This window comes from Heloderma suspectum, chromosome 4 (genome assembly GCF_057233095.1).
Source record: "Heloderma suspectum isolate Gila_16-S chromosome 4, 16-S_ref, whole genome shotgun sequence".
Taxonomy (NCBI): domain Eukaryota; kingdom Metazoa; phylum Chordata; class Lepidosauria; order Squamata; family Helodermatidae; genus Heloderma; species Heloderma suspectum.
This window is the reverse complement of record NC_139461.1, coordinates 95,412,535-95,425,736: the sequence shown is the minus strand read 5'-3', so window position 1 is coordinate 95,425,736 and position 13,202 is coordinate 95,412,535. Positions and strand designations below refer to the sequence as shown.

Genomic DNA, 13,202 nt, shown 5'->3' with positions numbered 1-13,202 from the left:
AAATAAAGAAAACTGTGTATTTGGGGTCACTGAGCTGACATTTTTGGGAGATGTGATCTCTACTGAGGGGGTAAAACCTGACAAGAGAAAAGTTGAGGCTATTGAAATGATGCCATGGCCCCAGTCCAAGAAAGATGTGCAATGATTCCTTGGGATGGTTAATTACCTTGGGAAATTTATACCAAGTTTGTCATCTAAAGCAACACCCCTCTGGGCACTTCTTGAAAACAAACCTGAGTGGTTCTGGGATGCACCATAGGAGGAAGCATGGACCATCTTGAAACAGGAACTTAGCAAAGCTCCTGTGTTAAAATTCCATGACCCTGGCAAGCCACTCAAGATTTCTTCTGTTGCCTCACAGTCAGGGCTGGGTGCAGTGATTATGCAGGACCATGGTGATTACTGGCAACCAGTGGCATATGCACCCAAGGCACTGACAGAGGCAGAAGCCAGGTATGCCCAGATCGAAAAAGAGCTGTTGAGTATCCTGTTTGCTTGCCAGAGATTTCATCAGTGTATCAGTGGACAGAAAGTGCAAGTAGAAACTGACCATAAAGCTCTGATAGTATTTTTTGAGAAGCCATTAAATGACTGCACTTTGAGAATCCAAAGGATGATGCTCAAACTACAAAAATATGACTTGACTGTGTTTTACACACCATGGAAATTGATGTTCACAGCAGATGCACTGTCCAGGGCTGTACAACCTTCATTACACCCAAAGCATATTTCTGACATGGAGGTGCAGGCATATGAAGATCTGATAGTACAGTCACTTCCCATATCTGATAGAAAATTCCAGCAAATCAAAGTGGAAACAGAGAACAATGAAGCCATGGGTCTCCTAAAAAGAATGTATACTTGCAGGGTGGCCACAGGGCCGCTATAGCTGTGATCCAAGCCTATGGGAGTACTGGAACTGCAGGCATGACCTCTCAGTAATAGATGGGGTGATCTTCAAAGGCAACAAGGTAGTGATTCCAAGGATCCCCTGGCATGAAATGCTCAGAAAGATCCATGAAGGTCATCTAGGAATTGAAAAATGTAAGAAGAGGGCATGGGAGGTCATGTATCAGCCACAGATCAACCAGAATATTACTAACACAGTAGCAAGCTGTTCCACTTGTTTAAAGTTCCAGCCAACCCAGCAGGCAGAGCCTCTGCATCTGCACCCTGCCCCACTGAGGGCATACAAGAAGGTAGGCACTGACCTCTTCACTTGGAATTCACCAACATACTTGATCGTTACCGATTATTACTCTCTGTATCCAGAGATATGCAATCTGAATGGTACAAGCAGCGTGTCAGCAATAGCTAGCCTGAAGGCAGTGTTTGCAAGGCATGGAATTCCATGTTAATTTTTTAGTGACAATGAGCCTCAGTTTTCCAGTTCAGAGTTTAAGCAGTTTGCAAAGGATTGGGACTTTCATCGCAGTACATCCAGTCCCCATTACCCCCAATCCAATGGTCTTGTGGAAAGATCCATCCAAACTGTTAAAAACCCGATTAAAAAGGCAGCTGACAGCAGAGGGGATTTATATAAAGCACTAATGGCTTACCGCAGTACTCCACTGGACAATGGCTGGTCCCCTACACAGTTACTCATGGGAAAAAGAATATGCTCTACACTACCCATAACTGAGGAATTATTTACAATGTATGAGCATGTTGATGTATGAAAAAAGAAAGATGCTCTGAAGCAATTGCAAAAACATCATTTTGACAAAAGAGCAAAAGAGCTCCCTAGTCTGCAACTAGGTGACAACGTGTGCATGAGAAATAACAGTTCCAATATCTGGGATCAGAGGGGCACTGTCCAGCAGCTAGTACACCTATGATCATATTTAGTTCAGGCAGATCAGGGAGAGATTTTCGGTGAAATCATTGGGATCTCCAAGCACTCCCCACAAATTACTCCAGCGGGTGAGAACAGAGCAGGCTGTACATCAGCACCACTTGAATGTTCACAGGAGCAGGTTGAAAAAGGAGTTGTTCCTCAGCATGACATTATGGAAGAAAAGGTGAAGGAAGGTGAGATGCCCCAGCAGTCAGGAAGGACAGTGAAAGCTCCACAGAGACTTATAGAAACTTGCTGAGCAGCCTGGTATAAAGCAGGGAAGTGAGTGGTAAAGACTCACTCTAGAGTGATGTGCTAGTAACCTCTCCTCTGCAGAATTTAGTTCAGAGTTGACTGTTGGTGTCGGTTACTGTTGGTTGAGAAAAAAGGAGATGTAGTGATTGTAGCAATTTAGAGACATTTTCTTACAAGAAACATTGGGATGGGAATTTGGAAATGATCCCTAGAGAGTGGGGTGAGGGGGTGGAGTCTAGACTGGCTGAGGGAGTTACAGCAAAGAACTGTTTATTGTTATAACTCTGTTTAATAAAACCACAGTGTTATCTTCTTAAGATATGGACCCAAACTTATTACACTTAGGAACAGACTTTGAGGCTACAATCCTATATACATTAAGGTAGGAGTAATTCCCACTGAACATAGTGGGACTGACTTACTTCAGAGTAGGCATGCATAGGATTGCACTGTAAAATATTACTTAATAAATATATTAAAAAAATATAGGGAGAGTTCATGGTATGCATATTAAGAATCTGCATTGCTTTAGCTACAATGAAGATAGTTCCATGTACTATGATTAAGACTATTGCTCCTACTCTTAGTCCTGGGTCAAGTAATTAACTCCATTTCTTTATAGGCACACAGATAACAGGAAAAAAAGAAAGGAAGTTGTAGCTTAGCCTTTATTTTCTTTTGCAGATAAATAGTTACTTACTGCTCCCATTACTACATAATCAGCATCACTTTTCAGCAGTGTTTGTATTGGGGAAAAAAGATAATAGTAGCAGTCTGGACTAATAAAGACAACCCCAACTGCTGTCCATAACTCGAAGCTTTCCTCTTTAAGTAAAATAGCTTCTGCTCTCAAATTGGCCCTCAGAGCTTTGTAATGTCTTTGCATTTTAATTATTTACCACTTGGAAGAAGGATGTGTATTTCTAAGTCTAATAGGAAACCCAAGAATAGAATCAATAATGAGGTGGTAGGAATGCTTATCACTGAACCAGGGTTTGTGTGTGTGTGTAGTATGAAAGTTCCCTTTTTGAAGAGCGAAAAGGCAAAACATGTAGATATTGAACTTAGGGTCCAGCTTCTTGCTCTGTGCACCTATTAATTGCATGGGGAATGTATCTAAAAATGGCAGTTGTTTATAGGTATTGTTAACCACTCTACAAAAGCTTACCTTTTACCCAGTCACTATTACGACTAATGATGGGTGAACTAACCCCATTATAAATCATAATTAGCTCACCATGTGACAAATATTGCAAATCAAGCAGCTACCTCTCTAAAGTAATGTTTGCTTTGGCCCTGAATTAGGATTGATTGCCATAGAATTGTGTGTTTATCATTACTGTGTTTATCATCACTCCTGTGAAGGCATGGATGTGAACAAGGAACACTGAAAATGGTTATCCACAAGCCTTTTTTTCCTTAGAAGATCCTCAAAACTGGGTTCCCTATATAAGCTTCCATTGATAAACTGATGCTAGAACTACCTGTATGGATTTTTCTCTAAGTACAGGGGGTATTGGGACTATAGTGAGGGGGGGTAGGGGGCTTTAACCCTTTCTCTCCTCTATGGGTCCAATCTGGATTGGGGGCCGTACAATAAAGCAAATGGATCACTGTTTTGCATAGAAATTACAGGGATGGGTGTGTGTGATCTGGATTAGGCACATAGCAGCAGGGGGAAGGTTAATGCCCCCTACCCCCAAGCTAGGGTTCCATTCTGGATTGGGGGGGCTGCACCTATTCTAGAGAACAATGGGGGGAAGACATAGCTGCTAGCTACATCTTTAAAGAAACGTCTGTTTGGTCCTCAGAGAGCTGGACTTACTACACATTCCACAGAAGATGTGATCTTCCAATGTTTTTATAGAATCATAGAATCATAGAATAGTAGGGTTGGAAGGGGCCTACAAGACCATCGAGTCCAACCCCCTTTTGTTTACTCAAAAGCAAGTGTAGGAAGTAGGGCTAGTTTGGATCCAAGCTGCGGTGCTGGGTGAGGAGGAAAGGAGATGAATTGTCTTAATGGATACCTTTTGAAGCTGGTATTTGCTACAGGGAGACGATATAATTCTACCAATAGTGTACTTGTCTTTTTTCTCATTCCATGGCTAATAAGAGCTTGGGGTGGTGATAGTGGTGGTGGTGGTGGTAATTTAAATCAGAGAAAATGGTGCAGGAAGGTTGTGTTAACCTCCTCTAGCACCATGACGCCAATCTAGTTTGTGGTCCTTATGGCTCCTTGTGTAGCTTTTCTTTAAGGAAAGGAGGTAAGCAAAGGTACCATCAGACTGTCTTTGGGCAGGGACTAAAGGATTCTAAATCATGCCTGGCCAGCCTTCTAGTAAATCAGATACTCATCCCAACTAAACATACCCAAACACTCCAATTCAGAAAGTGTATTACAATTATGAGAAAGTGTAATTACATGAGTCCTATTGAATTTGTTCAGTTCCATAGGACTTGAGCATGGGCCAGGTTGGATTGGGACCAGAGATTAAGCAAGTGATCCTTCAGGATTGAATGAAGCTTTCAAGATGAGTACCAGAACTGGCAAGCAGTGCAGACTTTGATCCTTCAGAACGCACAGCTCCAGCCTGATTGGTATGTCCCTAGGTATCTCACCTTACCAGTCAGATGCTGGTGAGCTCTTTATCACTGGCATCTAAAATAGGAAGAAAGTGAATAAAAAAGGAGAATAACTACTTTAATGTTTTGGTGGCACCTATGGACGCTTCTCAGACAACTCACTGAGATGGAGCTATGCCAGTCTTGTCTGCAGGCCAGCCAGTATAGTTAGTCCTTAGGAGTATCACCTAGCTGGTCAGGCAAGGAGCTCCTGTCCATCAGTTAAGGTGTCTCTTCTTCTGGTATGGAGTCAGTTGCCCCTAATCTCTGCCCTTGCAAACTTTAATCCTAGAACAGAGCCTGAGACTTCCTCCAGCCATCCACATCACTTCCACCTAATGGTGTGACTGGTTGACTGTGCTGCAGAGATGCCAGTTAGTCGTGAACAGCATGGCACCTTCCATGGAAGTAGATAGATATGAGTACAGTAATTAGGCAACATTCCTTAATCAATGGAGAACACATCTTTTTCTTTCTTTCATGTATGGTTGTGCAAACGCAAGTCTTCAATCATGGTGGATGTGTCACTTCACTTGAAAATCACAATGGATTCCAAGACAAATGAGACACCTTTGGAAAGGTATATTGTACATGATAAATGCAAGAGAAGCACCAAGAGCAAAACACAAATCTATACTTGATGTCCAACTCTTTGACAAAAAGCTTTTGACAGAGTGAGTCTTCACAGACACCCATGTCCAAATGTATTTTGCCTTAAAAGATGTATTTGTGTACTACATCATTTTTATAATGACATGTTTGGAAAGAAAATATTTCAGAGAAAGATCTCCTTGCATTATCTGTAGTCATATTGAGCACATGTAGTTCTTGGTATGAGCACATGTTCATATTGCATCATCATCATCATCATCATCATCATCATTCCTACTTCTAAGCCAAAAATTTCGGTCCCAACCAGCTCACAAAATTAAAATGCATTGTAAAATTCTGGTGGGGAGGGGGTTGTCCTCTCCATCTGACTCCAGGCATGAAAAATGGGCCTCAATGCTATTCCCCCTCCCTCTGATGGCCTTGGTGATGGCAGATGTTAGCTGGGAGGAATAGAATTCTAAGCTAATATTCCCTTTTTGGGAAAGTTGCTTGAGAATGTGGTGGCTGGGCAGCTTCAGATATTCTTGGAGGAAACTGATTATCTGGACCCATTTCAGTCTGGTTTCAGACCAGGGTACGACGCTTGGTTGTTCTGACTGATGACTTACTCCGGGTGAAAGACAGGGGGAGTGCTACCCTGTTGATCTTCCTGGATCTCTCAGTGGCTTTTGATACCATTGATCATAGTATCTTACTGGATTGGCTCTGCAGGATGGGAGCTGGGGACATTGTGCTACAGTGGTTCCATTCCTACCTGCAGGGCCAATTCCAGAGAGTGGTGTTGGGGAATTCCTGTTCTACCCCATGGCTATGAAGCTGTGGGGTGCCACAGGGTTCTATTCTATCCCCCATGCTGTTCAGCATCTATATGAAGCCGTTGGGAGAGGTCATTAGGGGTTTTGGGGTGGGGTGTCACCAGTATGCTGATGATACTCAGTTCTATTTCTCCTTGTCATCCGAGTTGGGAGAGGCGGCGAAGGTGCTGGACCAGTGCCTGAAGGCTATAATGGGCTGGATGAGGGCCAATCAACTGAAGCTAAATTCTGACAAGATGGAAGCTTTGTGGATTGGTGTTTCCTGAGTCTGGGAATTGGGTAAGCAACCTGTCCTGGATGGGGTTGCACTCCCCTTGAAGAACAGATGTGTAGCTTGGGAGTACTCCTAGATCCATCCCTGTCACTGGAGCCCCAGGTGGACTCCATGGCTTGGAGTACTTGGGGCCAGCTTCGGCTGATCTGCCAGCTAGCTCCAGCTTTTCCTGGACAGGGATAACCTAGCCACAGTAGTACATGCTCTGGTAACTTCCTGATTAGACTACTGCAATGCACTTTCCATGGGGCTACCCTTGAAGATGACTTGGAAGTTGCAGCTAGTGCAAAATGGAGCAGGTAGACTGCTGACCAGGACATCTCATAAAGATCATATAACACCATTTTTAAAGGAAGTGCACTGGCTACCAATACGCTTCCGGTCGGAATTCAAGGTTCTGATGATGACATTTAAAGCCCTAAGCGGCTTGGGACCTCAATATTTGAGGGAGTGTCTTTCCCTATGTATGCCTGCCTGTCTGTTGGAGAGGCCCTCCTCTGTGTCTCACCAGTGCAAGACATACACTCTGGTGGGATGTGGGAGAAGGCCTTCTCTGCTATGGCACTCCAGCTGTGAAATGCCATCCTGATTGGAGGCCCAATTGACGCATATATTGTTTTCATTTCAGTGCCAAGTTAAAACATTGCTTTTTTTATCAAAGCCTTTGAGGGCTAAATGCATTCCCTAAAGTAGCCCACTGTTTTAGATTTTAATTGGTATTAGCTTGCTTAATGGTTTAATATGTTTTTAGCTGTTTAAATTATTTATTCTTTTATACTGTTTAAATTGATTTTATCTGTACGCTGCCCTGAGATCTTAGTGATATAGGGCGGAATAGAAATGTTTTGAATGAATGAATGAATGAATGAAGCTGGAGCAGGACGCAGACATGATAGAGGGATGCCCAGTGGTGTAGTGCAGCCAGGACTTACAGGTTCCAGGTCTTTTTCATTAGTAGGTGTAATGACATCATCTCCCAGCCCCCTCAAATGTCCCTGTTCTCTCTGAGTTCAGCTGCAATACTTGTTATAGCTGGGGGGGAATGGATTTTCACAATATACTGTTGTGAGCTATCCCTGTATTGGGTAATGCAAAGTATTGGGGTGGTGGTGGTGGTCTTGAATGGTCAATGAAGACCCATTAGATTTACAAAAGGACTGCCCCTGGTAGAGATGAAAACTGCTAGAACTTATTTGTTGACTTTGAGAAGCTGGAAGGTCTTGAACTGTGTGGGGATCAGGTTTGTAGCTTGGGAAAGCTCCTTGATCCTTTGCTGTCCCTTGAACTTTAGGTGGCAGAGTGCATTTGAACAATTACACTTGCTGTGCAAGCTGCCTGCAACCTTTCCTGAGTCTGGCTGACTTGGCAGTGGTTATCCATGCCTTGGTTACACCACACTTATACTATTACAATGTGCTCTATGTGGGGCTATATGGAAGTTTCAGTTGGTGTAAAATGTGGCAGCTAGGCTGCTAACCGATTATCAAGAACGTAAGAGCCATGCGGGATCAGACCAAGGGTCCATCTAGTCCAGCATTCTGTTCACACAGTGGCCAACCAGCTGCCCACAGGAAAACCACAAGCAGAACATGAGTGCAACAGCACCCTCCTGCCCAGCAACTGGTGTACATGGGCATACTGCCTCTGAAACTGGAGTTGCATATAGCTATCAGGACTAGTAGTCATTGATAGTCTTCTCCAGGAATTTGTCTAATCCCCTTTTACAGCCATCCATATTGGTGGCTGTCACTACATTTTGTGGTAGCGAATTCCATAGTTTAACTATGGGCTGTGTGAAGAAGTACTTCCTTTTATCTGTCCTGAATCTCCCACCAATCAGCTTCATGGGATAACCCCGGGTTCTACGATTATGAGAGAGAGAGAGAGAGAGAGAGAGAGAAATGTCTCCCATGTTACACCTGTCTTAAAGGACCTGCGCTGGTTGCCAGGTGCTTTCGCAGTGAGATTCGAGGTGTTGGTTTTGATCTTTAAACCCATAAAAGGCTTAGAAACTGGCTATATGAGGGACCGCCTATTTCATTATGAACCCACTTGGTTATTAAGATCTGCAGGACACCTTTTGAGGACACCATTGCTTGTAGAGGCCTGTTTGTCGAGCACGCGTGAGAGGGCTTTCTCCTATGTCACTCCCAAACTGTGGAATGTGCTTCCTCAGGAGCTATGATGTCCCACCACCGTTTGCTGTAACCCACCATCCCTGGGAGGTTAAAAAACAAAACAAAAAAGTACTCAGTGGCATCACTGTAGGCCTTTCCTCTTTTAAAAATCCCTGTGTGTGTGCACGCGTGTGCACATGCATGCATGCATGGATTCTGGTAAACTAATGGGGTGCGTGTGTGTTGGGTGGGAAGGTTTAATCCTCCCCTCCCAGTTCACTGTGGCCCCAGTCTGAATCAGGACTGCCTGGACTTATAATAAAGAACAAAGGGGTCAGCGACAAGTGACGTAATTAACATAACGTGGTTTGACACAAGGGAAGAATTCAGACAACTGCTTTACCATAAGCAAAATAGCATCCTTCAGTTCATGTCCTGACACACCAAAGAATCTTGTGAATTGGTCCTAGATTGATCCATATGATGTAACATTTGAACTCTGTAAATGGTGAACCATACTTAAGACTATTTTGCTGATGGCACTGGCAGCTTGTATAACTTCCCAGACAGAGCATTTTCTTAGTTCCATGAGAATGCAAAGTACCAACATATTGAATTTGTCAAGATGAAGTAAAACAGGGGGCATATGACTCTCAGAAGGCCAATTAAAGTGGCTGAGTAGTTGTTCAATTAATCCAGGGGATGATCAGGACATATAAATGACAGATAATGAGATAAATCTGCTCAGGTAATGGAGGGTTCCCTCCAGGGGGTTCACATGGAAGAATTTTGCTGGAACTGCTAACCAGATAAAAGAATCTGGATGGAAACTGGTACAGCCATGTGAACCTTCCATTCCCAGTTACAGCCTGGTGTGCTGTGGTATGAGCACACACATCCTAGGAGTAAGGGGAAACAGGTGGCTCAAGTTCTACGTTGATCCTTCTGCATTAATAATCCTGACTGTCCTCAGCTCAGACAGTTTTACCTTGTTAGGCATTCTAGTCCCTATGATATATAACAAAACCCGAAATAACATATGGACTTGTCATGCCGCTACAAAAATGGCAAAGTTCAATGTCAGGATCATGTACTTGCTATTGAAAAGATGGCAAGATTTATGATCCACTGTGAATAACTAGTTCTGTATCACTATAGTTAATCTTCTCCTCCTTCATCAATAAGACATTCTGACTTGAAACTGAAGGAAGGACCATACAGTCCTGGAGTAATTTTATATTCATGTCCAAGATGTTAGGCTATCTTCTTGAGTCTAATCCTCTTTTACACTGTCAAAAATAAACCCATCAACAGCTCTATGTTTAGTTACAATTAGGCTGATCTTCATTACATATTTTCATTTTATGTTTTAAATTTGTAGTAGCAACTACCGCCAGACTTTGAACTAGTTGAAATGTAACAATCTCAGTCTAATATAGGTGCATACTGCCTCCTCACCTCACCTTCCCTTCTCCTTTCTCTTTCATGTGGCACTATTTACAAATCAGGATCAGATGTTGGTTTCAAATCCTAGATCTTGGTTTGTAGTCACAGACTGTGCCACCCTGAAAAACTTTAGGGTTGCCTGGAGCATAGCTGAATAGCCCTTACAGAACACAACAACCTTTTTTCTGGTAAGCAAAAATAACTGTAGCAATAGGGTCAGATGCTTCAGAAGGCAATACAGGAACAGTGCAATGTGGGGCTGGTCCTGGGAACTCCATCCTCCCCATCTGGATTTGGGCCTAAAGGACCAAGGAAAAGCATGGCTGCATGGAGGGTAACTTGTAAGCAAGCACACTGCACAACATCATTACTGATCACAGGGCATGTCTGTAAGGCATCAGCCTTAGCTTCCCATTTGCTGGCTTTGTGGAGTTTTAGTCAACATGGCCTTAACTCTAGTCTTTTAAACTGGCAGGTTTTTAGGATAATTGAATGTGTGTGTGTGTAGATTTCAGTTAGAAATCTCTAATGTCTGTTAAGCAATTCAACCATCAAATGTGACCTTGCTTAGAATTATTTTCTCCCCTTTTCATACTGCAGGGGGACCCCACCAAAGTGGAACATTACAGGCCATAACATTTTGAATTTACCCATTTTAATTATGGAAAAGAATAAAAGCTGGAAGGTTTTGGTATTTTCTGGAAACCAAAGATGCAAATGTGACATTTTTTAACCTTCTGTCTCCTCCCCCGCCTCCAAGCCACAATCTTTAGTCCTGGAATGATTGTTCCATTTATAAGATGGGTGGGATGTTTTCATTTGGAGCTGGGACAACCTAGCATTAGCCAGCTTGCATATCTGACTTGTGCTTGAATAGCATTGGTGGTAAAGCCTTTCTGCTGATAATGGTATGAGAGAAAGAGAGGGAGAGGGAGAGAGAACTATATTAGAGTCCTTATGTAGATAAGGCGCCAATTCTATACCCACTTACCTGGCAGTAAACCCCTTTGAACTTAATTTAACTTAAGGCAAGTATAGGATTCATTGTAAAAGTCAGAAGATTTCAGTTAGAATTTCAGATATATATTTGTTTAGGTTTCTGTTAGCTGTGAATTAACATTGTGTTCATAATTATAACATTAATGATGAATGATGGTTTGTGTAAAATGATGACTTTCCATGTGAATTATATGCATTTTGGTTGGCACTGTGCACTTGTCAAGGTTCCCCTTATGACCTCGACCCCCTGAGCAACCCCTTAAGGATCTCTTGCCTCCTTAAGAGCCCCACCTTCCTTCTTTTAAACTTCTCCTTCCCAGTAATGTGGGATTTAGACTGTAGACATGGGGTGACTGACACTCTAAACACAGGGTTTAACCCCAACAGTTTACTAGTAGATTTGAAGCAAACAAATTAAAACTAAAGGTACTTACACAATATTGCTGAGTGATACAGAAGGCATTAAAAGCAAAGAAAAATTGCAAAATGCAAGTACCTTTACCTTAGCTGTCCGTAGACTTATCTAGGCTGCTTCTTCCTGCTCTCTCTTCAGGGTCTGCTCTCACTGTTGCTCTTGCTGCTCTTTCTGCTGCTGGCCTTATTGATTCTGGCTGAACAGGAAAAACCTCCTGACTGTTAGAGCAATGCGACAATGGAACCAATGACCTAGGGAGGTGGTGGGCTCTCCCACACTGGAGGAACTCAAGATGAGGCTGGACAGCCATCTGTCAGGGATTCTCTGACTTGGATACCTGCATTGAGGAGGGGGTTGGACTTGATGGCCTTGTAGGCCCCTTCCAACCCTACTATTCTATGATTCTATGATTTTATGACTCTCTCTTTTTATACCCTCCACCCCCAAAACTGAAAGTACTGCTTCAAACCTAAAGAAATGAAACTTACCAGAAGTGAAAGAAAAACTTAACCAGAGAAATGAAACTACTCTTCTCAGGGATACCCCCTCCCAACAGAAAACTCCAGGTCTCTAAGCCTGACCATTTTTCTCTTTGCCTCTGCAGGCTTCAACCTTCACAGCAGTGCACATAGTTTTTGCTGCTACAAGTGATTACATTATGTGATGTGAAGGGTTTGGCCCTTGGAACCCACATGGCAGCACAGAAAAGACTGGGACACAAGTTTAGATTGCCTGCGGCATCACTGATGCCTGTAAAAAATACAGAAATGGGCCATTTCGCGTATACAATCCAGAGAAACCAGTTCTGTTCGCAGTAAAATTTGGATTCATTTTAATGTTCTTCTACATCTGTGGGGATAACCCAAGAATTAGCAGTAAATATTGAGAAAAATAAGCATTAAAGTGAACGAACAGCTGTTTCAAGTTTGCTTTTGCTCCATTTTAAATGTCATGCATGCACCATCAGTCACCACTTTGCTGGAAGACAGTCACAAGCTAGTACATAGGTATGAAATTGTTGGGAGCCCTTCGGGGTTGATAAGGGACAAATATGCAAGCCTTAAAGATCGATGTATCCTGAAGTGGCTGTGATATATATCATTGACAGTGTTTATCTGAGTGATAGGGAGGTTTATCATCCTAGGAACCACAGTTCACTGAAGGTTGAGGGTGAGACTCTCAAAGAGTGGATGAGCCAATTTCCATCCGCTTACAGCTTGTCTCATTTGAGTAAAGGTGGGCAGGAGCTGCTCAGGGACACAGAGAAAGTCTGCAAGGCATTGATAAATGTTTTTATTTTTACATTCCTAGTGATCCCAGTTCTATTAAGCTGCATCTAACCATGTATCTTATCTGTGTTATGTCCATTTGTATTGATTTATTTCCTTTAGAAAGAAAATGCAAAGCTCACCTCAGTCTGGAGGAAGCATAAATATAAGTTAAGTGGAAGTGCCTTCGACTCCCTTGACCTTGTATAAGTTTGGCTTTGAAATGGCATCGGAGAAAGACTTGATAATATTTCAAACAATTTACATTCTTTCTTCTTTTTTAAAGTCGTTTGTGTTAGCTTCCAATGATAAATCACTAGTTTTACAAGTTTGAGGAGAATTATCTCGAAAGATCAAACAAACAAACAAACAAACCGTTGTTTGATCATTAATAATTCTGAGTTGGATCCAGACTTACTTGTATTTAGAGTAGACCCACTGAAATCAATGAGACCTAAGTTAGTCATTATCATATAATAATTAGCCATTGATTACATGATTGTAGAACTAGAGCTTCAGAAGGCATGAAGGTCTTCTTG

The 13,202-nt window shown here is 42.5% G+C and overlaps 1 long non-coding RNA gene across 1 annotated transcript in view; it reads right to left on the bottom strand.

Moving 5' to 3' along the window:
* Positions 1 to 11,795, bottom strand: part of LOC146347163 (uncharacterized) — a 44,686-nt gene extending 32,891 nt beyond the window's left edge. The window contains exon 1 of the long non-coding RNA XR_014790172.1: positions 11,483 to 11,795. This is a non-coding gene — a long non-coding RNA (uncharacterized LOC146347163). The remainder of the gene's footprint in view (positions 1 to 11,482) is intronic.
* Between the last annotated feature and the right edge of the window lie 1,407 nt (positions 11,796 to 13,202).